This window comes from Hemicordylus capensis, chromosome 6 (genome assembly GCF_027244095.1).
Source record: "Hemicordylus capensis ecotype Gifberg chromosome 6, rHemCap1.1.pri, whole genome shotgun sequence".
Taxonomy (NCBI): Eukaryota; Metazoa; Chordata; class Lepidosauria; order Squamata; family Cordylidae; genus Hemicordylus; species Hemicordylus capensis.
This window is the reverse complement of record NC_069662.1, coordinates 6,231,160-6,258,558: the sequence shown is the minus strand read 5'-3', so window position 1 is coordinate 6,258,558 and position 27,399 is coordinate 6,231,160. Positions and strand designations below refer to the sequence as shown.

General features: G+C 43.6%; 1 protein-coding gene and 1 non-coding gene across 2 annotated transcripts in view; both read left to right on the top strand.

Moving 5' to 3' along the window:
* The window catches only part of LOC128329543 (uncharacterized), a 471,544-nt gene that overhangs the window by 54,913 nt on the left and 389,232 nt on the right, over positions 1 to 27,399 (top strand). The gene's annotated exons all lie outside the window — the stretch shown is intronic.
* LOC128332232 (U6 spliceosomal RNA) lies at positions 9,218 to 9,322 on the top strand. Its single transcript, XR_008310636.1, has one exon. It is a non-coding gene; the product is annotated as a U6 spliceosomal RNA (small nuclear RNA).

Sequence of the window (27,399 nt, the reverse complement as noted above, 5' to 3'; positions counted from 1 at the left end):
CTGCATATGATGTCGTTGTGGGATTCTTTTTGTGACAGCTGAACACATTCCATTCTGGGAAAGCAATGGCTCCAAGGTCTGCAAGAAATGTTCCCCACTATCATCATCCACAGTCAACAGACCAACCCATGTCCATCCAAAGTGCTTAAGAAGCCAGATAATCCCCAGATACTGATGGGCTTCACGGGGGACCATGTGGTAAAAGGAAAGAACCTTCATTGTATTATTATTCTCCAGGGGAAATGAGCCATATGTGAGCTAAAAGGAAGTGTACAGATATTGTATGGTAGCATTAAGAGGAACATCTGTCTGGTGGCTATGCCTGCTTATACAATGGTTACTTGCTGCTGCAGAGATTAGTATTTTGGCTAACATCAGCATCAATATATATATATACTGTATATATATATATATATATATATATATATATATATATATATATATTCAATGAGGATATTCCCACAATCCACAGAAAGAGGGCTAAGGGAGCTTAGCCCACTTTCTGTTGATCATGGGAACCACTGGGCTTTCGGGCAAGCCCGGTGCTCCCAAGGCAGTTAGCCCACCTAGAACACTCTCCCCTTAAATGAGGTTAATGGAGTGAGTGCTCTGTTTACCTCATTTTGTTGCTCGTGTGTCACCGCAGCATGCAGGGTGCTCGTGTGGGGCATCCTGGACCTTCCAGGGGCTGCTCGGCCCCCGATCTCTGCAGCCCCCACCAGCTCTATGACAGAGTCAGAAGCCATGTGGGCAGCTGATCTGGCCTCCTAGCTACAAGTGGCTGCTTGTCCGCAGCAAGAGTGGTCTAAGCCCATTCTCCCAGCAGACCCGGAAGAAGCTCTTCTCATGGCACCTTCTAATGTGTTTATTTAGCAGGGAGAGAGTAACTGGCCCTCTCCACACCCAGCACAGGACCTCCAGTGACTGCTGCTGGTGTCTATCTTGTGTTTCTTTTTAGACTGTGAGCCCTTTGGGGACAGGGATCCATCTTATTTATTTATTATCTCTCTGTGTAAACCGCCCTGAGCCATTTTTGGAAGGGTGGTATAGAAATCGAATGAATGAATGATGAAAAAAGTGTCCCTAGCCCACAGTGGCTGATTTAGTTTAACCTAAACAAAATAGATGTCCTATTCAGACATCACATTGAAATTTTGTATAATGAGTAAACAGTATACACAGGTACAGATCTATGCCCAGGTACAGGCAGTGTTGGACTGGATGTGGGCCAAAAAAACTGAGACATACTCCTGACGAGATAAGAATAAAAAGAAGCATTATTTACCACGTTGCCACAAAAAAGTTCTCTAAGTGGTTTTACATAGGAAAAGGGACTTAAAGGGAATTGACCCCTGTTAACTGGGCAAAGAAGCACCTTTTACTGTGGTGATTCTCTTTATTTAGCATGGGGAAAGTAACTGGCCCTATCCACCCCCAGCACAGTAACTCCAGTGACTGTTGCTGGTGTCTATCTTGTGTTTCTTTTTGGATTGTGAGCCCTTTGGGGACAGGGATCCATCTCATTTATTTATTATTTCTCTGTGTAAACTGCCCTGGGCCATTTCTGGAAGGGCGGTATAGAAATTGAATTAATGATGATGATGATGATGATGATGATGATGATGATGATGATGATAATAATAATAATATTCTGCGACGATATCTATAACAATTGACAATAAAATTCTGGCATCCCAGGTCCTTGGGAAGGACTCGATGTCTGGATAAAACAAACCAGTCAATACACCTGTCTGACTGTGTAAACAAGAAATAATAATAATAATAATAATAATAATAATAATAATAATAATGCCATCCTAGGTCCTTGGGAAGGACTCGATGTCTGGATAAAACAAACCAGTCAATACACCTGTCTGACTGTGTAAACAAGAAATAATAATAATAATAATAATAATAATAATAATAATAATAATAATAATAATAATGCCATCCCAGGTCCTTGGGAAGGACTCGATGTCTGGATAAAACAAACCAGTCAATAACACCTGTCTGACTGTGTAAATAAATAAATAAATAATAATGACCCCTATCCCCAAAGGGCTCACACTCTAAAAGGGCAGAGAAATCAAGCTTGTGTGCCAGCTGTGACCCTTCCTCGAGACAACAGATCTGACCACTCCCTCTAATCCATTATCGTATCATGGCTAGATTGTTGCAATGTGCTTTAGCCACAGATAGTGCAGAATGCAGCAGCTGGATTAATATCAGGGGCTGCTCACTATGGACATATTACATCAGTTGTGAAGGAATTGCATTGATAAATGCTTGTCAATTTCTGGGTACAATTCAAGGTGTTGGTTATTCCCTTTAACGCCCTAAACAGTTTGAGCTTCCAGCACCTTAATGGCTGCCTATTCCAAGTTGAATATATACATCAGGCAAGATCTACTAGAACATAACAACAGCCCTGCTAGATCCCAAGGCCTATCTAGTCCATCACCCTGTTTCACTCAGTGGTCCATCAGATGCCTTCTCTCCTGCTCTTGCTCCCCTGCAACAGGTATGCAGAGCTGTCTTACTTCTGAATCTGGAGGTAGCCTATAGTAATCAAGACTAGTACCATCGACGGACCTGTCCTCCAAGAGTTTGTCTAAGCCCCTTTTAAAGCCATCCAAGCTGGTGGCCATCACCACATCCCATTTGCTAAGAGGGCCCAACTCCATGTTTCCACCTGCTGAAGCTAATTTTTCATGCATATGACACAGAGCCTTGTCAATTATTGCCCGAGGTTGTTGATCATGTTCTCAGTTGACATCTGCCTTACGCTCCTCTTTTCCAGTTTTCCATAGACGTCAGAAGACTTTCCTTTTCATTCGGGTTTTTGGCTACTAAATTTGATGGCTGACTGCTTATTTCCCTTTTAGATTGGTTTTAAGCTACAGTTTGATTTTATAGAGTTTTAATGTTTTTTAAAAGAATTGTTCACCATCCTGGAGTCCTTAGGAGAAAGGGCAATAAAAATGTAAATAATAAATGGTAACCAAATTATAATTCAAGACAAGCAGAGTGCAACCATCTTTATGTCTGTCCTACTTCCCCTTCATTCCAAATCACAAAATCTTTCTTAGAATTAGAAGATAAATGCATGTGCGATTGCTAAAAAGCCCCACTTCATGTTTCCTACCTGTGGAGTCTTGTAGAGACCTAAGATATCGGCCATGCGGAAGGAGACATCAGAGCTAAGTCCTCCGATGATGGCTATTACATTCTTCTGGGTGTCACATTCATAGTTCGGAGAAAATCTATGTAACTTGAAGAGAAGATCCAGAGTGGTACGATAGGCCATCCTCTCATCATGGTAGCTGTCATAGATGTGGAACCCAAGAGAGATGTTTGGCAAGATCTTGGGATTCTCGTTGATCTCATTTGCCGCAAATGCCAAGGCCAGGATGTGCTGGTACAACTTTGGCATCACACTGCAAACCAAGTTACATGTTGTTGTTTTCTCCAGTTCACAAAGCTATTTCACCACCATACTGACCATTCTCGCTGTGACTAATTTGCCTGTCAAAGGATCTATTTTTGTTACTGGTGTTTCTGAGCTAAGTGAGTGTTTCTCTGCCCAGTCCAGTAACAGGATTCATCACAACATGAACATTTGCTCTTTGTGCAGGGCTTTGACACACCCATTTATTTATTTATCTATTTATTTATTTATTTGAAACATTTAAGATACCGCCCACTCTGAAGACACACATTTCTAACTCTTGGATGCCTGGACCTTTTGGCCAAGGGCAGGAGCATTTTCCCCTTCTTTCTGCAATTCCTACCCATTCGGATGTCTGCTTCAAGCATCTAATGAAGTGGACTCTTGCCCTCTCCAGCTCCCCAGTACCCCAGAAAGCCCCTTCAGCCCCTCAAATCCCCTCTCCCTCCTTCCCTTTTCTTAACCGTCATGCAGCACGGATGGTGGGAGCAGCAGCAGATAATTTGCCTGTGAAAAAGGCAAATTCACTGCTAGGGATCATTAGAAAGGGGATTGAAAATAAAACGTCTCTAAAAAAGGTACAACACATAAAACGTAACTGAAAAGTGGACAGTGGGGCAAGCTAGAAACAAATAAATAATCAGCTTTTAACTGATATTGTTTTTATTGTTTTGAATGTTGTTTTTAGAATATTGTTTTTAAAATTTGAAATTGTGTTTTACATTTCTTGCTTTTAAATTTTTGTTTTGTTTTGCTTTTGTTTTTAATTAATGTTTTACTTTAATCTTGTTGTAAACTGCCCAGAGACGTAAGTTTTGGGCAGTGTAAAAATATGATAGATAGATAGATAGATAGACAGATAGAAGAGAGATTCACATAAATGGCACAGCAAAGGAAATTCTGTACAAGTAAATGTACTATGAAAGCCCCATCTGGAACCAAGAAAAGAAACTAATCTGTCCAAGACTGATACTTCCCTAATAAAGTAAATCAAAATAAATCTCTCTCATTAGGAACTCACAGCTGGGGCAGAAAACTTTAGATCCTGTCTTGACTTTATTCCATTTCTGAGGTTTTTGACGGGCAAAAATTAGTATTCAGGAAAACAATAACAAATTGTACTGCAACGTCTTCTGCACTAGCATTGACTTTTGAACACATTTTCACAACTCCTTCCTTCTTCTGGCCATTGTCCATCATATATATAAGTAGATATGTTGGCGATACAATGTGCAGATTAACACTTCAGTTTTCTTCACAAAGACACTTTATTGCACAAATGTTTACAAATAAACACAGAAAAAGACCTCTTCTGTTCCCCAGCTGTTAAATTCCTTAACCAAATAACACTCTGTTCCGTGACTGGCAGAGAGATAATGAGAGAACAGGGAGGGAGGGAGAGAGAGGGCAGTCACCTGCTTTCTCACCAGCTAATAAATCTTATAGTATCAGCTCATGCTTCTCGAGCATTGACATCTGGTTTTAACTTTTCTATAAATAATGTTCCTTTAATTGGGGCAATGGGAAATAGACTAGCACCTTTACTGGCCATTTAATATATGAATACCATCGAGAGAAGGATAATCAGTTCTGGTGTAATTCTTTATAAAAGATACATCGATGACTTGATTATTATTACAGCTACTGAAAAGCAGGCAGATGAAATATTTGAAAAATTGAATAAAGGAGGGAGTGTAATGGCACAGCGGGGAAATAACTTGCCTAGCGAGCAAGAAGTTGCCGGTTTGAATCCCCGCTGCTCTGTTTAAAAACTATGATAAACACCTATATCAAGCAGCAGTGATATAGGAAGATGCTGCAAGGCATCCTCTCATACTGCGAGGGAAGAGGCAATAGTAAAAAACCCCAAAGAAAACCACATGGTTCTATGGTCACCAGGAGTTGACACCGACTCAATGGTGCAACTTTACTTTTTAAGACTTATGAGGGGAAAACCAAATGAGGAGGGCTGGCTTCCTTTTCTAGATAAGGAAATACAATTAAGAAATACTCATTTAGGACACCAAAAGGCATAGAAAATCAGCCAAAAAGGACATTTTATTAAAGAATCAATCAGCACACCCAAAAACAGTGAAAATACGAACTATGAAAAATGTGACAAAGAGGGTGGTGGATTTTATTAAAATTTAAGTTAAACTTTTATTACATTTTTGCTTTTGTGCAATAAAGGGTCTTTGTGACAAGAACCAGCATACGTATGTTTATCAATGTTTCTTAAAAAACAATATTTTTAGTTTTGTTTAAAATCTGATTGTGTATTCATGACTTTACATGTAAAGATGTTTTTACAGGTTTTCCTTAGTTGAATAGCCAGTTTGATTCCTTTAATTTTCAGCACCCCCCCCCCTCAAAAAAAAATATTGCAATGAATATATTAACAATTGCAGAAATCTGGCTGCATGCAATTTTGATGTAATTAATGAAATCTTAATGAAATGCCCCTCTCCATCCTTGGCATCCATGTATTCATCAGCTCTTTGTTCATTATACAATATCTCAAACCATATGAAAAAGACTCGGATCTTTACTATCCCTTCCAAAATAGAACTCCCATTATAGGAAAACAAAGTCCATATTGGCAGTAAGCTTAATAGAAGCATAAGACTCAGATTGGGGACTGGGGTGGATAAGACCCTTGGTGTTGACCAAGCCAACATGTCCTTTCTTGGAGCATCCTGACACTTTGTATAAGCCATTTTTAACATTTGTGATCTGACCAAGCCCATAGGAAGAGAAGAAGAAAATCCTTACACTGGAACCCCAGGAAAATTGTGAGAAGGAGAAGTTTTGAAAAGTAACTCATGAAAATGGTAAAACATGTAGGAAGCAATCCCACCAATGAGGTAGTGCCCTGACAGGTACCACTCATGTGGGACAGGGAGAGGATCACTCACAAGACACTTCTTAGTAGCTACTTGGCACACCGTGGGAGGCAACAGAAGCAGCAGGACCACTAGCCCCAACATGCAGGCATCAAAGCTTCTCTCTTGGCAGAGATTCTCCTACTGCCACTTGTAGCAACAGCCTATATAACAGGCAACATCATGCAGTGCTGAGCCCTTCCTAAAGGGAAGGTTATCAGCCTTACTCTGAGCAGCAAACAAATGCCTGCCTGAACTACCAGAAAAGATTGTCAGCACTCTAATATTGATTCTGTACTAGAAAATGACAAGGGAGGGAGAGATCAGAGATGAACTCCCAATTTTTACTGGCACTAAGGATATTATAGCAACTTTCAGACTTGCTTGTAGATTTGCTAGTTCTTCCAAAGAGCCTCTGGAGCTTTGGTCAGGTGAATAAATTACAGGGGTTTTGATAATTGCAGTGGGGAGATAATTACCTCTAGGAAGCTTGGGTAGTGGCACTACCAGTAGCAAATATGACATTCCCCCCAGATCTGATCACATCTCCCCTGCTTCCTTATGGGGCAACAAAGACAGATGGGCTCCAGATTACCATGGCGAGTTGCTGTCAACACGAAAGATGACGCCATTAGTTTGATTGCAAATGAAATCTGAATTTATTGATTTATCTGCACTGCATTCTCACAACCACACCAATTGGTTTTGAGAATGTACACCCCTCCTCTTGCACAGGGGATACTCCTCCAGGGGGTGGGGGCCTCCTTGTAGTGGATGATTTGATCATTAGAGGTATAGAGAGACGGGTTTGTAACGCGTGTGTTGACTTCACGGTGACTTGCCTGCCTGGTGTGAAGGTTGCAGACATCACGCAGCATCTAGATAGGCTGTTAGGCAGTGCTAGAGAGGAGATCGCTGTCGTGGTGCACGTCAGCACCAATGATGTGGGGAAATGTAGTCGGAACGTCCTGGAAGTCAAATTTAGGCTGATAGGTAGAGTATTGAAGTCCAGGACGCACAAGGTAGCATTCTCAGAAATGCTACCTGTTCCACACGCTGGTACGGTGAGACAGGCAGAGCTGAGGGGTCTCAATGTGTGGATGAGATGTTGGTGCCAGGAGGAGAGGTTTAGAGTTGTTAGGCACTGGGATACATTTTGGGGCAAGCAAGGCCTGTACAAAAGGGACGGGCTGCACTTGAACAAAGATGGTATCAGACTGCTGGTGCTTAAAATCAAGAAGGTTGCAGAGCAGCTCTTAAAATGATGCCTGGGGAATAGCTGATGGGAGCTGGACAGTAGCTGGTTTGGCAAATGCAATCCTTTAAAGAGTGAGGGTGCAAAGGATTCAGATAAAACAGAAGTGGACAGAGCAGAACTACATAAAGAGCAGACAGAAAGCTGTGCCAGCAGGTCAAAGAGTCCAAAGAAAGATAGCAGACACCAGGGAAGAGATTCAGTGTATAGGTGCTTATATGCCAATGCCAAAACCCTCGAGCCAAGATGGGTGAGCTGGAGTGCTTGGTTCTTAACACGGGAATAGATCTAGTGGGCATAACAGAAACATGGTGGAACAGTGAGAACCAGTGGGACACTGTTATCCCTAGATATAAACTCTATAGAAAGGACAGGGGCACCTTGGAGGTGGAGTAGCACAGTATGTTAAAGAAGGAATAGAATCTAACAGGCTGGAAAACCTAGGAGGACCAGAGTCCTCCACAGAAACCCCGTGGGTGACAATACAAGGCCTGAAAGGAAATGTGCTACTGGGGATGTGCTATCGCCCTCCAGATCAAAATGTTGACAGTGACTGAGAGTTGCAGAAGGAAATCAGGGAGGCGTCAAGGAGAGGCAGGGCTGTAACAATGGGTGACTTTAATTACCCACCATAGACTGGGTAAATTCAGAGTCAGGTAATGACAAAGAGGTCATATTTCTAGATATGCTGAACAACTGTGCCCTAGAACAGCTGGTCTTGGAACTAACCAGAGAGAAAGGGACCTTGGACTTAATCCTGAGTGGCACCCAGGACCTGGTGCATGATGTCAGTGTCATCGACCCTTTAAGGAACAGTGACCATAGTGTGATCAAATTCAGCATACATGTGGGGAGAGAATCACCAAGGAAGTCTAACACAGACACTGTGAATTTCAGAAGGGGAAACCTCTCCAAAATAAGGAGTATGGTGAAAAGAAAGCTGAAAGGGAAAATCAGGAGAGTCACTTTGCTCCAGAATGCATGGAGTTTACTCAAAACCACAATACTAGAAGCCCAGTTAGACTGTATACCCAAAAGGAGGAAAGGTACCACTAAGTCCAGGAGGATGCCAGCATAGCTAACAGGTACCGTCAAGGAAGCCATAAAAGGGAAGAAGACTTCTTTCTGAAATTGGAAGGCCTGTCCAAATGAAGAGAACAGAAAGGAACACAAACTCTGGCAAAAGAAATGCAAGGTGAAAATAAGGGAAGCGAAAAGAGAGTTGGAGCCTGGAGGATCATTTCACTAAAAGCATCAAGGGGAATAACAAAAACTTCTTTAAATACATCAGAAGCAGGAAGCATGCCAGGGAGGTGGTTGAACCATTAGACAATGAGAGAGTGAAAGGGATGATGATGATGATGATGATGATGATGATGATGATGATGATGATTAATAATAATAATAATAATAATAATTCGATTTCTATACCACCCTTCCAAAAATGGCTCAGGGTGGTTTACACAGAGAAATAATAAATAAATAACATGGTTATAAGATAGATAAAGATAAATAAAATAATAAATACATAAAATTTATTTTTACAAATAATAATATTAAGGAGGATATATGGCGGTTGCAGAGAAGATAAGTGAGTTCTTTGTGACCATCTTCCATGCCACTGTCATATGTGCTTGTTTCAGATGAACATCTGCTAAAATTGGAATAAGACAGAGAAGATTAGTGAGGCCCTTGCGCATGGATGACTCTTTTGGCTGAGTTGCTCTCCACAGGTAGCAAATGAGCTCAGTGGTGTGCACATTGCAGATAAGCGATATAACTTCAATGAAGGGCTGTGATACTACAGTTCAGCAACCCTATGATTAGCCCAAAGTGCTGGGCAAGTTGTTTTGCTGCATAGACCCTAGCACTTTCACCTGTGCAGTATGGGCTGGACTCCTTCAATGCCTACAGTCACTGTGGGGTCAAAGGGGACTTGAATCATAGATGGAGCTTGAAGGCAGAACTAAGAACAAATGGCTTTGGCAGCTTTGAAAAGTTATATGTGTTCCTGAGAGAAACTAATATGCTCTCTGTATAAACCAATGCTACCTTTTGGGTACTGAAAATCAAAATGATGGTCATTCACCCATACTACTATGATGGGAATAAAGTAGAGGAAGACCTTTCATTGCATTACAGCAAATAAAGTTCTGGAACAGGAATCAACCTTCTAAAGACTCAAGTGAGATCCTACTTTTTCCTTACTAGTTGCTGTCTGCTGTTTAGATCAGGTCTCACTACAATAATAAAGCACTTGGGAAGAAAGATGCAGCAGAACAATCCAGCACTAGAGGCTAAAATGGAGAAGATCTCCACAGCCACCATGGATTTCCCCTTGGTGCTCAGGTAGGTTGGCACAAAGGACAACCACACGCTGCAAAAGACCAACATGCTAAAGGTGATCAGCTTAGCCTCATTGAAAGTGTCTGGCAATCTCCTGGCCAGGAAGGCCACAGTCAAGCTGATGATGGCCAGAAAACCCATGTAACCCAGGACCAGGTAGAACATGACTTCTGACCCTTCATTGCATTGCACTATGATCTGAACCACCAGGGACTGCATGTCCAACTCTGGAAATGGTGGGGAGGTTGACAACCACACAGCACAAATGACAGTTTGAATAAGAGAACAGACAATGATGACTGAGACTGCCATTCTCTTCCCTAGCCATTTCCTCATCCTGTTTCCTGGCTTGGTGGCCATGAAGGCCAGAACCACAGTGATGGTTTTAGCCAACACAGAAGAAACAGCGACAGAGAAGATGATGCCAAAACATGTTTGACGGAGAAAGCAGGTCATCCTTCCAGGCCGGCCAATGAACAGCAAGGAGCACAGAAAGCAGAGCAGAAGGGCAGAGAGTAGAATGCAGGTGATGCTCCAATTATTGGCTTTCACAATAGGCGTATTGGAGAGCCAAGTGAAGCTCCACATCACTACGACTGTGATCAGGGCAAAGAAAAGAGCAAGGAAAGTGAAAATGATTCCTAAGGGTTCTTCATAGAATAGGTAGGATATTTCTTTGAAGATGCATTGAACCTGGATTGCATTTGGGTACCGATCTTCTGGGCACTTTTCACAGTGCTCTGCATCTGAAACCAATGAGCAAAGACTGAAATCAATGAACAAAGACTTTTTCAAACATGTCCAGAAGTTCTTTTGACTCAGATGGCATCCATTTATTTTCACTGTGGCAAAAAGTCACTTCTCTGAACTCCTCGATCCTTATCTTGGTGAGGAATTCAGTAGGTAATTGAGAGTGACTGGACTGATTTGATTTGATTAATGTCTCCCGTTTCCTGCTGTATACTTGCTTAAAATCTTCTAGCTATTTCCAAAACACCTTTAAATATTATAATGTTAAAATCATAAATGTTAATATTTTTGTTATCATCCAAATCAAGTGCTGTTGGGGGCAATTGTGCCCAGTGGCATAACGGGGGGAAACGGCGCCCAGGGCAAGCTCTGGCCCTGAAATTGCAACCCCCCCGCCCGCCCCCCCGCCCCCCAGGCCCCCACATACCTGCGGTGGCGGTGATTCGGCAGTGGCGGGCGGCGGCAGGTTGCCCGCCGAGTCGCCCACGAAGTGCGGCAGTGGTGTCGGCGATTCGGCAGTGCCGGTGGCGGGCGGTGGCGGGTCGCCCACCGAGTGCGGCGGTGGCTGGTGGCGATTCAGCTAGCGGCCCGAGCGGCAGCGGATCGCCTGCCGAGGAGTGCAGCAGAGTGACGCCAGGCCAGACGGCAGGCCTCGGCGTCGCTCTGCTGCACTCCTCGGCAGGCGATCCGCTGCCGCTCGGGCCGCTAGCTGAATCGCCACCAGCCACCGCCGCACTCGGTGGGCGACCCGCCACCGCCCGCCACCGGCACTGCCGAATCGCCGCCAGCCACCAGCCACCACCGCACTCGGCGGGCAACCCGCCGCCGCCCGCTGCTGCTGAATCGCCGCCACCACCGTTGCACTCGGCGGGTGACCCGCCGCCACACTGTGACTCAGCGGGCAATCCGGGGGGGTTGGGGGGATGCCACTTTTTGGCACCCCCCATGACCCGCCGGGGTGGTGCCCAGGGCACGTGCCCTGCCTGCCCCCCCTATCGTTATGCCCCTGATTGTGCCCCTATTACCTGGGGGCAGGAGGAAGTCCAAAAAGAGGAGCTGGTCGTAATACTTGGAGAGTTCTGGGTTTGTTTAATAAGAGCAACCAGCGTGACCAGTTGCTCTGATGAACGTTCCAGGAATGTGCATTCCAAGCTTGGAACTGAATGCAAAATCTGTTCTGTGCACACCCCTATGTGATAGCATTTGCCATGTCGCAGTTTATATACAACAATGTTTGACAGGTAACATGCTGAAACAATTACTGGACCTTGAACTGATTCTGCTTACCCTCCTGGAGAGACACCATATTTTCAGGGCAAGGAGCACAATCGTAGCAACAAAAGTGTTGCTCCTCCCGAATGACCTTGACATGTCCAGGATGGCAGCTTTCGACACATGTGGAATGGGGTGGTATCTACCAAAATCCGAAAGGAAATATCTGTTTTAGTTTCATCACATTCAGTTCAGCCCATTCAGCACAGGCATCTTCAGCACAAGCATCCTACTCAGCTTTGGGAGATCTGTGCACTCTTTATTTTCAATCATTAATTAGCCAACAACAAGGTAGGAAGAGGTAGGAGTGATCATCTGAGAGTCAAGAGCTGGATAGCAGACAGTGCCATCCTACCCAGCTGCTCTCTCACAGGCAATAACTCCCCTCTCCTACCTAGTTCTTCGCTAACAAATTATTGAACATCCCCCCTTAGCCATCCCGTGAACTCAGGATCCTGAATAGGACTCATGATGCCACACGACAGGCATAAAAGTATCTGAGAAACTGAAAATACAACACAACAGATCCCACAAATCCGACCTGAATGCTATTCTGAGCCGCAACATGCCGCCCCGCAGCCCCTACGGCGGAGACGCGCCTCCACTACTCACCTGGCCACTAGCGGGGGCTCGGCTCTGTGGAAGCAAGGTGAGTGGCGGAGGCTCCGAATAGCATTCAGGTGCCACCACAACGGCGGTGAGTCCCGAATTATTTTATTCTTAAAGCTGCCTCCCGTCACCCCTCCCCCGCCACAGAGGCGCGTTCACGGGCAACCACTGTTATTGAGCTAAACAGAGGACAAGATGATTTACACCTTGGTTTTCCTGAGAACAATAAAATGTGCAGCATGATAGAGATGGAGGACTGATGGAGGAAATCTTGTGACTCATCAACAGGACAACCTCTAGAGCCCATCTTCCCACCTACCCTGTGCTGGTGATGACTGCAACGAAGCTGTATTACTCCACCATCATTGTCTCATCTCAGTGCTACAGAGTGGAACTAATTTGGGGAAGCGGGGTAAATGGTCTTATAAAATTGGGCATGTGTTGGGGAACACAGCCAGGCACCTCCTGTGACCACGTCACTAAGCACTTTGCTTATAAACTCTCAAGCATCAGTTTTAGCTTAGCAATGCAATGGGTCCAAACGCCGGTTCAGCCATCAAACACAATGGGTACTCTGGACCAGTCTCCTGTCTCTCAGCCTCATCCCCCACCCCCCACCCACACACATACTCTGACACAAATCTGCTTGAGGGCACAAACAGCAACTGAACTCACAAGAATGTAAGCATACAAAACTGGTATATTTTTGCAAATATGCACTAGCAAAAATATTTCAGCAGACAACTTAATATATTCCCATCCCACATATTTCCCCCCACTCCCCTCTTTGAGGTCACACTTGTATGCCTGGTGCAGGTCACAGTTATTCTCGGCCGCTTGGCACAGAACAGGGCGGAGGCACGACGCAAAAACCACACCACCTGGATGAAAGAAGATTTCAGGGGTGGGGCTAGGGGTTGTAAAGGCTCTGGACTTCCATCTGGCTCTGGACTTCCACCAACAATCATCATTCCTACCTCTTTAAACTTTGGATTCCATACAATGGCATCTTCTTTAATGTTGAACTCTTTCCCTCTAGGAGCCTGGAGGTCCATCTTGCCAACTTGGACTCCGTGGAAGGATCCATTTGAGAACACGATCCAACTCATGATATCGTATCCAGAAGGCCATTCTCTCATTTCATTAAAAAAAATATCTTCCCCAGCACTATTGTTAAAGTGAACCTTGCTCAGAAAAGAATGAAGCTGGATTGGACGAGAAAATTCATTATGAACTGCAGTCAATGACTCATGCTATTAGTACAATACATTTTGAATTTGCAGGGTTCAACTATTGACCCTTAGTGCCTATTCACTGATGAAAGACCACTTGAGATCCTGACTAGAAAAATACCAGTGCAAGAAGAGAAGCACCATTCATGAAGAGCTCCAGATGAATCAAGAACTGGTTTCTGTCTGGGGGAACCTCTGTTCCCCTCTGTTTCTGTTTAGGTAGACCTCCGTGTCACTTAAAAACATCTCCCTGAGGGCTGTGCAAACTCAGGGATATAATTTCAGTTGGCAAAGAGTGATTCCTGGGGAAAGGAGGACATCAAAATATCCCCCCTTCTGCTGAGCCAGCTGTGGAGCTCAGTTACTGGAAGTGTTCAGAAGCACCTGTGTGGCTCCAAGTGCTTGGTTAGTCAGGGAGTCAGCCACCATATATTGGGGGGCACTTCTCACTGCTACATAGGAACATAGGAAGCTGCTATATACTGAGTCAGACCATAGGTCCATGTAGCTCAGTATTATCTATACAGACTGGCAGCGGCTTCTCTAAGGTTTCAGGCAGGAATCTCTCTCAGCTCAGTCTTGGAGATGCTGCCAGGAAATTCGGAACCTTCTTCTCTTCCCAGAGCGGCTCCATCCCATGAGGGGAATAACTTACAGTGTCCACACATCAAGTCTCCCATTCCTATGCAACCAGGGCAGACCCTGCTAGCTAAGGGAACAAGTCATGCTTGCTTGCTACAACGAGACCAGCTCTCCTCTCCAAGGATGGAATTACATGATGGAACCACTGTAGGTATAGCTACATTCTTACAAACATGCTAGGAAGAGTAGTGTGAATATCACAACTCTGGGGAAATAAAAGAAGCAAATTCAATCATAATTTTGACCCTCCCCTACTCCCAAACTATAAAGCTCAAACTCAAAGCAGCTTCTTCCTCCCTTTAACCTCACCACTCTGTGACGTATGGGAGGCCCAGAAATGTCAGGATCCCAAGCAAGTTTTCCCTCTATGATCTGACATCTCTAAACAAGATGTGAAGCCATGTGGTAGATGGAGGACAGGAGAAGTTCTACTCAAAGACCTGACACTTCTGGGTACACATGACACAAAAGGTGTGGCACTTGTGGCATGGTGACTGGGAACTGAAGGTTTGCAGCACCTGTGTTTGCCACAAGTGTGTTGAAGCTACCCTTAGAAGACAAAGCTAAAGGGAAGGCCAACCTAGGGAAATAAAATAGTCACATCACTACTCTTCCTCTTCCTCTTCTTCTCTTCAGGTGGCTTACTGGGAAATATAATTTCCTTTGTACTGAGCTAGGGCAGACAGGAGCCCTCGCCACTTTTTCAAAAAGAATTTGTAGCCCTCTTCTCGTCTTATCTGTGAGAACCACTTGTGAGGGTGGAAGGAAAGAGGAAGTCCCAAGCCCCTATTGTCACTCCACCCACCACCCACCCCTGCATGCCCATCAACCATGCCTACAGTTCAGAGAAGGTATTATTGCTTTTATTATGTGGTTCACTTCCCAAGGGTCTTAAGATGAATTGTGATAGATAGATAGATAGATAGATAGATAGATAGATAGATAGATAGATAGATAGATACTATTGCTTTGGAATCCATTCATTGTTTAGACTTAATTTTATGAAGCAGTCTGTGACATCCAGACTATCAATGCACACATACAGCAGATTGTGCTCTTACAGCAGAAGTAGTTGGAATAGTTCTTTATTTTCGTAAATAACCAACAAATTCTATTAAAACTTCAAATAGATGCACAATAAAGAAAGGAATGGGTTTTGTTAATTTCTCCTTGTCTCTGCAGCAACCTATGCATCAACCAGAGGCGCTTTTAGCCACGGACCTTGGGGATTTGGTCAATGGCCTCCTGTCTGTTGGGGGCCTCCAAATGTTCAGTGGGGGGGGCTCCCCAGAGCTCTGCCACTGCTGGTGGTGGGATGGGGCACAGCTGCAGCAAGGGTAGGGGGCATGTAGAAAGTCTCCCTTTTTATGTTTGTTTTTTTTTTTAAACACTCACACAAATAAACAGCCGCTACACAATGGCAGCAGTACTTGCAGGGAGAATGGGGGATGCGGAGATTTTCCCTTTACCTAAAAATTTTCCTTGACCCAGAAAGGCTGAGATGGGACATGGCGGCAGCTGCAGGGATGGTGGGGGGCAGGAGGCAAGAGTTCCCTCTTTTACTGGAACAGGGGCCACCTTCCAAGGAACTGCAAAAGCCTCTCACATTTCTGCTTCCTCTGCATTGTGTGCCATGTCCTCCTTCCCCCAGAGGCAGGAGCAGAGGCAGAAGTTATTAAAACAAACAAACAAAAACCCCGTAAGGGGGGTCCTCGCAGTGGGGAAGGAGGCTCCGACATCCATCAGGTCTTGGTTCATTTTAGGTTCCACTGGTGTCAACAAAATACCCCCTGAGAGTCACCATGTCCTCCATGTCCATGTCCTCCTTCCCCCATTCAGGGGCAGTGGCAGCAGGTATTCTTTTAAAAAACAACTTAAGGGGGGTCCTCGAAGGAGGGGGTGTGCTCCAAAGTCCATCAGGTGTGGGTTTTTGTGTGCCACTGGCATCAACAAAATACCACCTGAGAGTCACATGACCATTTGGTGATATCCAAGGGCTTCAAAGAGTAGAGGGTATTGGCAAATATCTCCCCCTCTCAGTGAAGCCAAAAGGCTGGAAATCAATCAGGGGCCCTAACAATTAGCAAAATGGCAAATTTAAGCCCAGTCCAGTCTCAAGGCAAGCCCATGTGAGGGAAAGAAAAATGCTGATTCATTCCCTCCATGTTTGCTCAACAAAGACTGTTCCTGTGGTAATTGCTGCCACCATGCCCACTTTTAAAAAAAGTTTAATCCCTTCCTTGTGTGGGCAAAATTCCAGGGAAACTCTCTTTCTTTTAACTATGGAAAAATACAAAAACCTCTCCATGTTCATCTCCACATGGTGAGAAAACATGGTAGGTTGCTGAACTATTAAGCTTGAGAAATGTCTGCAACAGAGTAAAAACCCCTTTTCCTGAGTTACAAATCCATTCAGAGGCAGGTGAAATGCAAAGGGTGGGGAGGAAAACTTTATTTGAAATACTACAGACTGCTTCAATCTGAGGCTCCCTCTACTTTCAGTTATAGGTAACAGAGACACTCAGTACTAGCAAGAATACTTCAAAAAGCACTCCAGTTGATAGTTGGAGTAGCACACTTTAAAATCTTGGTTACACAGTTGCAAAGATCATTCAAAACGCACCCCCAGTTGCAAGAAACCTTTAAAAGCACCTTTACAAGGTGCAGAGACTTCTACAGAGCCCTAGTTGAATAAAAGGGCTCAGGCTAGAATTTCTTTTAGTTTGTTAAACATACAATAAACTACTTGTAAGGATTTGCATAGCACGAAAACAAAGAAATATGACGCAAGCTACCTAACACATGGTTCCCTGGCTAAACCTTTCCTCGAAGCCAAAGCCCTGGCTTCCTTCCTGAACTCACCAAAGCCATGGTAGAGGATTCAAGCTTCCTGCAATCCTGTCTTGCAAGGAACAGCAGATGTCCTTCCCTGAGAGAACTGTTCAGGCTACCTTTGACCATGATGCAGCAAAAGCTCCAGTGCACCCCAATAAGCCATCCTCACATCCTCTTTCATCTCCTGCCTGGCTCCAATTGAGAGAACAAAGACCCCCTTCACTTCCTGCCACCAGGCCCTCTAGCTCCCGGTCACCTTGTGCTGAATGGCTGATCCCCAGAGGTCACTGGCTGACAGACAGGACAGGGTTCACTTCCAGTTAACTCTTTCAGGAAAAGGAAAACCTGTTCCTGACTGAACATTACAGGGGCACAAATACACTGCTATTCTGGATTTTGGAGGATGAATTTGTTAGAAATAAAAATTTATTCAACAGTTTCAGCTTCAGTTTATTGTTGTAGCCACAGGTCATAACACAACATTGCATAATACATGCATAAAATAAAGTGCATAAAAGATAATACACCATACTTCATACACTTTTAAAATATTAGCTGGATAATCAAATACGACTAAAATCATGAGAATTTTCAATGCCTAACTAGTTACAAATATAAAATGAACAATCCAAACAAAAGGACAAATCCTAAATCTACAGTTTAGCCAAATGTCTAAAAGGATTCACATACAAAATTCTCTGTCTAATTTTAAAAGACAAGGCTAAAATGGCCACTTGATAACTCACATAAGGAAACACATCCACCAACAATCAGTATAAACGTGGTTCTTCAGAACCTGTGAAATAAACTATGTGGAAATTTTACAAAAGACTTCCCAATCTGGAAACATTTCCAGAGAAATTTTCCAGCCCCACATCTTTGGTTTCTAAAAATAGCTCCTCATACATGGATTTAAAATCTATATAGGCAACCAAGCAGCTTCTTCCATTCAGGCTGTGTCTATGGGAGGAGCCTACCTGCCAAGGCTGAACATTCTGGAGGTCCTTTGAGTCCTCATCTCCCATAGATTTCTGCTTGGATTTCAGTGAATACTGTAGCACATGGAGAGCATGTGCTACAGCATAAACAGCATTGTAGATCCCATAGCTCTGACCAGATAGACCAGCATCATAGACAACTTTGGACCACCTCTCCAATGCTTTGTCCGTAATGTTGACCTTCTCCACTGCTCTTCTCAGATCACTGTCAGTTCTGGACTCAACGAAACAATCACCTGTATATTGCCAGTTCATAAACTCATTTGTAAATAGGTAAGAAAGCATTGCCTGTTGAAAATCCTGGAGCCTTGGTACCACATTGCTGTGGGACATAAAAGACAAGGTGCCATTCAAGGATTGTGTAGGGACAAAATTATCAGGTGGAACAATATCATTCCCCTGAGCTGACTTGATCCAAACCTTTTCTAATGGTCTCTTCAGAGAAACTTCATTCACATATAGAAATGTGTGGAAAAAACCTATAAAATCTGAATCCACATAGACAATACTCACATTGACTGTGACAGCAGGGTTTCGTTTAATGATCTTTGACAGTTTAAAAATGTTATCCTCTGATTCTGGTTTTGGAATAATTTCCAGAAATGCCACACAAATGTTGTTCTCACTGAGCATAGGTAGCACGAATCGTAGGAAGGTTTCCCCACTGGCATCATCTGAAACAAGGAGGCCAGTCCAGGTCCATCTGAAATGCTTAAGTAGGCGAACCATCCCAATATACTGAGCATTTTCATTTGGCATCATCCAATACAAGGAAGACAACTCTTCTTTCTTGTTCAGCATTGGTGCAAAGGATCCGTAACTAAACTAATAGGAACAATAAAGTTTCAGTTACAAAAAAAATTCCCACTGCTCCTTGCAGTGTTTAGGTGTGGTAAGAGCGGAGGTAAGCACCGAATGATTTACCCTTAAAGGTGCCTCTCTCCACCGCCCCCTCCTGGCAGTGCCTGCACCAGCTGCTACTGGATGTTCTTAACAATGGGCAATAATGCAAGTAGCACATCCACAGTCCTCTGCGTTGCCATAAATCAAGAAAATGGATTAAGTGCTCCTTGGCCAGTGTACACTGGTGGCCCCCAGTTCTGACCAGATTCTTCACAAATATTAATCACCCATTTATTATGAGTTAGCTGGAGGATAAGTATCAAACATCTGCTCTTTCAGAGGGGAGAAAAGAAATGATCTTTCTAGATATTGCCTAATCCACTTTCTTGGTATTTCTTCTAAACTCTAGGCCCATTATTGTTTGGCCAAGCTTGGAGATTGAATATTCCTGTTGCTCTGGAACAGCCTCGCTTTTGAATACTACAAAGGACTTCTGTGTTACTTGAAAGTTCTCTATTCAAAGCTATGTACTGTAGCTCATTCTACTGTAATGAAATGATGCTGGCAGTAGCCAAAAGAACTATGGGGGGTCATCCTAAGATTCTATTACACCAGAGTAGAGCACTTTGTGGTACCAGTACTTCAACAATTCCAGTGCAATTGATAACCCAAGTCCTTTACTGCAAACAGGTTTGAGGATGGAATAGCAAATGAATTGTATGAGGGGAAATTGTTCAGAAAAAAAACTTGATTAGAACACTTATTGATTTTCTTCCAGGAACACCTACTCTCCATTTAAGAATGGAGGTGGGCTTTGCCCTCTTTTTCAAATAGGATTCAGGACATCATACTGATATCTTTTAATAAATTTGCTGATTTGTCAGAGGACTGTTTAGACAACTTCCATTGTGACACACAGCTTAAAGATGACCCATGGGAATCAATGATGATTCTCCATCATTTTCTTTGCCCTCTTTGGACAATGTTACGTTCTGGGATAGGGATCAATTATGGGACTGGACGTTTACCTGTCATGTCAAAATTAGATAAAGATTTATTTTTATTATTTATTTAACATATTTTTATACCACTCAAAACCTACGTCTCTGGGCAATTTACAACAAGATAAAAACAAAAGTAAAACATCAATTAAAAACAAAAACAAGAAATTTAAAAACAAGAAATTTAAAACACAACTATTTAAAATTTTAAAACAATATTCTAAAAATAACATTAAAACAATCAAAACACTATCAGTTAAAAGCCTAGGTGAATAGATGCATCTTTAAAGACTTTTTAAAAGTTGTCAGAAATGGGGAGGCTCACTAGGGAGCACATTCCAAAGCCTCGGGGCAGCAACAGAGAAGGCCCGTCCCTGAGTAACTACCAGACGTGCTGGTGGCAAATGCAGACAGACCTCTCCTGATGATCTCAGTTGGCGGTGGGGTTCATGACGAAGAAGATGTTCTCTTAAATACCCAGGGCCCAAGCTGTTTAGGGCTTTATAGATTATGACCAGCACCTTGTATTTTGCCCAGAAACATGTCGGCAGCCAGTGTAACTTCTTCAATACGGGAATAATATGGTCTCTCCTAGATGACCCAGAGACCAGCCTGGCTGCCGCATTCTGGACCAACTATAGTTTCTGGACAATGTACAAGGGCAGCCCCACATAGAGCGCATTGCAGTAATCCAGTCTGGAGGTTACCAGCAGATGTACCACTGTTCTGAGGTCATCTATCTCAAGAAACAGATGCAGCTGGCATATCAGGTGAAGCTGATAGAAGGTACTTCTGGCCACTGCCTTAACCTTGAACTCCAAGGAGAGACTTGGATCCAGAAGAACCTCTAGACTGCTTACCTATTCCTTCTGGGGAAGTGTGACCCCATCCAGAACAGGCAGATCAAAATCATCTCTTGAGTTCCGACCCCACACAATGAGTACCTCTGTCTTATCTGGATTCCGTCTCAGTTTGTTGTCCTTCATCCAGCTCATTAGCACCTCCAGGCAGGCATTAAGGGAGGTTATGCCCTCTCCCAATGATGCTGACATGGAGAAATAGATTGGGTGTCATCAGCATATTGATAACACCCTGCACCAAATATCCTGATGTTCTCTCCCAGTGATTTCATGTAGATGTTAAACAACATCGGAGACAATATGGAGCCCTGAGGGATAACATACAAAAGTTCAGATTTTGAAGAACAACCGTCTCCAAGGGACACCATCTGGAACCTGCCCGAGAGGTAGGAGGGGAACCACTGCAGAGCAGTGCCTCTCATTCCCAACACCCTCAGACACTCCAGAAGGATACTATGGTTGATAGTATCGAAAGCCGCCGAGAGGTCCAAAAGGACCAACAGAGTAATACTTCTTCTGTCAATTCCCAATTGGATATCATCCATCAGGCCAACCAAGGCAGTTTCCACCTTACAGCCAGCCCAGAAGTCAGTTTGAAATGCGTCTAGGAAATCAGTTTCCTGATCTCCAGACTGTCTGGAGATCACATTCAGAATGTAAAAATATCACTTTGGTACCCTCAATTTAAGAAAAATAGATATAGCTCACACAATGTGGTTCACTGGACCAGGAAAGCATCTCCAGACCTTCCTTTTCAAAAGATGCCATCAAAGCATCTGGAAGGAAGATGTTGTGGCATTCCAATAGCCCATTAGTTACATTTCTGTGGATAGGTGCAAGTTGAGGATGGTGTTCATTACGCTCAACATTGCCCTTACTATGCTGAAGTAAGGAGACAATTGCTGAACTGTCATGCGCATCATGTTCACCACCAGACCTGGTATGGAGGCAACCACCACTAACACTCCTAGTGACTGAAGACACATAAACACGCATACCTGTGGAATCATGAAGACATTTAACAAGTGGGCGATCTGAATGGAGTTCTCAGGTGTTGGACCACCAATGACAGCCAATACCTTCTTTTCTCCCCTGACACATTGATAATTGGGTGGATTCGCTGGACTTGGGGAGAGTAGATCCAAAGCGTATTGATAGATACTCTTTGCACTGACATGAGTATCATAGATGCTGAATCCGAGAGTAGTGTTGGGTAACAGCTTGGCATTCTTGTTGATCTCATTAATGGCAAAAATGAAGGCTAGGACATGCTGCATGTTTTTCAAGAGCATCCTGTAATGATTTTTTAAAAAGAAAAAAACACATAGGGAAGAGGAGAAAAGAATAGTTAGAAGAAGTGATACTGTGCAGAATTTCCCCTTTAGAGAAGCACCTAAAAGAGCAGAAGGTGACATCAAAAGATAGAGAGGAAATGATGAATGATTACAAAGTGATGGAGGAATTATTACTCTTTTCCAGAGTGATGTAATAGGTCCCCTTCACTTTGTGCCCAAGATATTCAGCCCATAGCAGTTATTCTTGCACTTGAGGGAAGGGGAATCTCAAATTTACAGCTGGGTGCTGAGTTAATCTCACTTTCCTATAAATGATTACATATTCTGCCTTCAAGCAAATACATTCCCCAACAAGGAAATTGAACCGATTTTCTTGAGAACACGGACCTGTCTTCAGCCGCTGATTTTGCCCTGCTTTAAATCAGAAAATGTCTTTCTTTTCCGTGTGATATATTGGTATGCAAATTATGAAAATACAATAGGAATTCTCCCCAGATTAGCTTGCTTGCTTGCTTGTTTATTTATTTATTTACTTACTTACTTACTTACTTACTTACTTATTTGACATATTTCTATACCGCCCAAAATGCTTACTTTTCATAGTTCTCCAAATTTAATAAAGCCCTCTCATCTGTACGTAAACGTGGTCTTTCTCTAAAGGTGAGATTATGCACAGAGAACACAAGCACAGATACCATTTCACCCAGGATAATATCACCTGCTGAGGGACATGAATTCTTTCGAACCCCTGGCCTCCAGCTACACATCCTGGAATTCAATGTCTTGCTGTAAGAGCAAGGAAGAACAAAAAGCAAAATCAGCAGCAAAACCCGACCAAATATTCGTAGACTTTCACTCCATTTCCACCTGCACGCCTGTATTGCCACTAGCACACAGCCCAACACCACAACAGGCAGTATCATCCCTTGAAGTGGCATTAGAGAACCACCCTCCAAGTTTGGGGAAATTATCCTGATTTCACCAACATACATATAACAAAGTGCGGCTTTTAGTCTATAGAATGCAGCATAAGAACTCAGGTGGGCAGAGCCCAGGTGGCTTCAATTCAAACCCCTGGCAAATGTCGTTTCAAAGAAAATCCTTATAGACTTAGAGCAGCTCTTGACTTTAAGTCGTTTATATAGTATTGTGATTTTTCTGGTATCTCTGACCATAATAAACATTACGACTATTCCTTAGAGACTGAGAGGAGCTCTTGAAATGGAATTGGATGTTTGTGGAATCATTCTGCAGAAAGCCTCCAGTTTGCTGCTCGTCATCTTCCTCAAGAAGCAGAGTGAATTCACACTAATCCTGATAATTGTGGGGGGTGATAATCATAAACTTTTCCCAAGTGTTCGAATCTCTGCACAGCCAAAGAAAACATGTTTCTTAATAGATACATGGAAGTCAGCAGTGCAGGGAATCTGCTATTCTGGGACCCAAAGAACAATTACTATGGTGGGGTATGGGCCTAATCGGTTGTATGGTTAATTATGAGTGGAGACTTGTGCGAAATCCCAGTGGGTCAATGGGCCAAATGATGTGGGAAAGGAGACACAATTTTCCCCAATGTTCCTATTTTTCACTTTTACTCCCAAGCAAGCAGGGCACACTCTGATACACATGCATGAAGACAATACCTGAAAAGCAAGCAACTTTTTTATTTGTATTCATCTTCAACCCAGTAGGCATGCAGCTAAGAAGGAAACAAAATGTAGCAATCACAGGGAGAAGAGCTGCAGAAGCTCCTTAAACCAAATGGGCAGATCGAGAGAGCCAATATCTATAACCCAAGCCCCAAGAAGAAAGCTTCCAGATCAGGCTTACTCCATGATAGGAGCAAACTGAAGAGCTCCTCTTTCTGGTGACAGGTTGTTCTTGCTTTGCACTTACATTCGCAGGAATTGGAGCTGACAATAGCCTCATCCAGATACTATAAAAGCACCCTGCTGTAGCCGAGTACATCAGGGTGAAGTGGGAGGAAGTACTGCCCCCGTGCATAAATCAGCATTGACCCCTGCTGGCCACACTAACAGCTGGGCCTGTCTGAAGAGGGAAAAGTTCAATGTGTGATGGTGTCTGCTTCCATGATTGCTATACTGGGTTGATCCTGTCTCTCCATCATGGAAATGCCTGCCATTATCTTCTCCCTCTTCAGAGGAGCCCTGCTGTCAGCCTGAGTGGTGGGATGCATGGCTGGTTGACATGTCCGGGGTGGGTATTCCTCCCCCTTTGCCCTGCTGCACATAACTAAAGCAGGACAATTGTATAGCATAGGAAGTTGCTGTATACTAAACCAGACCATTGGTCTATCTAGCTCAATATTATCTACACAGACTGGCAGCGGCTTCTCCAAGGTTGCAGGCAGGAATCTCTCTCAGCCCTATCTTTGAGAAGTCAGGGAGGGAACTTGGAACCTTCTGCTCTTCCCAGAGTGGCTCCATCCCCTAAGGGGATTATCTTCCAGTGCTCACACTTCTAGTCTCCCATTCAAATGCAACCAGGGCGGACCCTGCTTTGCTAGGGGGGACAAGTCATGCTTGCTACCACAAGACCAGCGCCTTCATCTGAAGACTGCCTTAAATAATTATTAACGAAATTGTTCATATAGATCCATCTGGGTTCATTCCTAGGAGAAATATATTTAACTAGCTGACCACGCACAGAGCATCTGTGCGCTAGTTGGGCCCAGCCATGCCCCCCTATACCAGCATGGCCAGCTTTCTGGCTGGCCCGCCAGCCGACTGGTTGTCCCCCCCACCGCCACCTCCTTCTGGCCCCACTCCACTTACTTTCCCCCTCCTCCTGGTGGCCACGCCAGGGCCCTCCGCCACCTCCTCCTCACCTCGGCGGCTGGGCGGGCCAGGTCATTCGGCCACCGCCTCCTCCTCACAGCAACCTTCACCTGCTGGCCATCCTCCTCCCGGTGGGGCTTTGCCCGCTGGCCGGCCATCCTCCTCCTCCCCACCGGCCACCCTCCTCCTCAGGCTAGCGGGGCTTTGCCCTCCGGCCATCCTTCTCCTCGCCGGCCAGCCACCTCCCCACATGTCTGCAGAACTCTTGCGAGAGTTCTGTCATGCATGTGATTTCCGCCACGCATCCCCATGCATCTGGCTTAGAGAATTAAGTATATAGATTCTATAAGATTCTAAAGTAAAATCAACCTCTATAGCAACATGGTCTATAGACATACATAAAGCTTTTAATTATTTACAGCCATTTAAAAAAATGTTTTAAAGAAATTTAAATTTTGATCTTTTTTCTTGTCAAGATGCCATGTTACCTGGTCACTTGGGTGGCACTAGAGGCTAGAGAAGGGCATGGCATCCTTCCTCTCAGGCATTCGTTCCCTTTAGGGGGCAGTGGGGATGAGAAGGGCCCAGGCTGGTCGGATCCCAGTGGGGTTGAGAGGGCAAGGCAGGGAGAGCTGCAGGAAACAGCTCTGGGGCGACGGCTAGGTTGGGTGTGACAGGAAACAGGAAGCCAGGTCAGGAAGGGGGCGGGGCTGGAATTAGGCTTTAAGCCCTGTCAGCTCTGCACTGGGGTATTTAAAGACAAGGCAGCTGAGGAGGAGGAGCTGCTTCTGAGTATGGGAGCCGGGAGTTCTCCAGGGGAGGGAACTGGCTGAATGCAGTAAGCCAGGAGGAGGACTGAGGTGACAAACTAACCTCCTCCCCTGGCTGTTCCTGAGGCTTACATTTTTGGGGTTGCACCAGTCATTCTGTGTTGGGAATTCTCTCTGATAGGAGAAACCCTTAGTGCACAAAGGCACAACACAGCAGAATTTGGTTAGGCATGTGTGTATGCTGAGAGCAAAATAACTTGGAGCCAGTTCATAGTTTCAAATCAATATAAGGAGTATTTATTAGAGAACTCCATTCTAGATAGGGAAGTGAAGAGATAGGATCTCTAATCTATCTATCTGCAGATGGATTTGGCATCTCCGCACACATGGTGCAGGGAGAGAGGAGCTTGCATGTTGCAAGGGAGAAGGAAGGGAAGAGAAGGGGAAGAGGAAGTGGCAGGAAGGAAGGAAGGAAGTCCCTGAGATTAGCAATCTACACATCAAAGAGATAGTGTCAGAGTAGCGGAGAAGGGATGACCGATGTCTTGACCTTCTAGCCCTCTGACTCTGGAGTTCAAGAAGGGCTAGAAGCCCACCTCATCCACTGGGAGTCTGACATTTATAATATGATTGATCAGATTTATGGTTCAACTAAAGCTCAAATAAGTATTAATATTTTTGATTCTGAGTAGTTTTCAGTGTCTAGGGGTACAATACAAGGATGCCCCTTGTCATCTTTATTATTTAATTTGGCATTAGAAATATTAGCAATAGTGTTGCGAGCAAATAATCAAATTAAAGGATTTAGATTAGGAAACAACACACATTTACCAAATCTATTTGCTGATGATATGGTATTAACTCTTGCAGAACCTAGTCAGTCTATTGAATATTTTAAAAAAGAATTATATGAATTTGCGGAGATATCAGGGTTAACTGTAAATTGTAATAAATCTCAATTGGTGTTTTTCCATAAACCCCCTACTATAGAAAAGAGAAGTTTCTAGTGATCTGGGGATTCCAATAATGTATAAATTGATTAAGTGTTTAGGCATTAACACAACTAAAACACTAATAAACTGTTTAATATAAACTTTCGGCCAGTTTGGGGGGAAATAAATAAGGATATGAATCACTGGAAAAGATTAAATCTTAATATATTGGGAAGAATAGCAGTAATAAAAATGAAAGTTCTTTCTAAACTAAATTTTTTATTTCAATCAATTCCTGTGGAAATCCCAGATGAAATATTAATATTATGGCAAAACAAAATTGAAAGGTTTTGCTTTAATACAAAAAAATTGAGACTAAATAGAAAGATAATATATAGGCCTCAAAAACAAGCTGATTGGGGACTTCCAGATCTAAAACTTTATTATCAAGCTGCCCACCTAAGTCATATGATTGCATTTATAATGGATGATGTATCAAAGCATAGATACAATTAGAAGAGATACAGGAATCAGAAGGAATCTTAAAACAAATAATTTTCCACCCAAGTAAATTTAAAGAGGTTAAGAAAATTAAAAATGTATTCACTAGAAATATGCTTCAGATATGGAA